Below are 609 nucleotides of genomic sequence, written 5' to 3'. Positions count from 1 at the left end.
AAAGAAAAAATTCAAATACAAGCAATAAGGAATGAAAAGAGTGTAATTACCACAAACTCAGTGGAAATTCAGAAGATTATCAATAGCTACTTTGAGAATCTTTACTCTCACAGAATAGAAGACACTGAAAAATTGAACAGATACCTAGAAAGGTACAAATTACCACAACTGAATCCACAAGCTATAACCACTCTCAATAGCCCAATAACATCCAATAAAATACGAGATGTAATTAAAAACCTACTGGCAAAGAAAAGTCCAGGACTGGTTGGATTCACAGCTGAATTCTACAAGACATTTACAGAAGATGTAGTCCATATACTTCTCAAACTCTTCCATGAAATTTAAAAGGAAGAAATCCTCCCAAAATCATTCCTGAAGGCAAGTAATATACTCCTACATAAACCAGGGAAAGATGCAACTAAGAAAGAGAACTACAGGCCTATCTCCCTCATGAAAAATCCTCAATATAATACTAGCAAATAGAATACAGCAAATCATCAAGAATATCATATAACATGACCAGGTAGGATTCATCCCAGGGATGCAAGGATGGTTCAATATTCGAAAATCTATCAATGTAATACACTATGTCAATAGAGCGAAAAC

This window comes from Octodon degus, unplaced genomic scaffold (genome assembly GCF_000260255.1).
Source record: "Octodon degus isolate 3935 unplaced genomic scaffold, OctDeg1.0 scaffold00257, whole genome shotgun sequence".
Classification (NCBI taxonomy): domain Eukaryota; kingdom Metazoa; phylum Chordata; class Mammalia; order Rodentia; family Octodontidae; genus Octodon; species Octodon degus.
Note: the sequence above shows the minus strand (reverse complement) of the source record.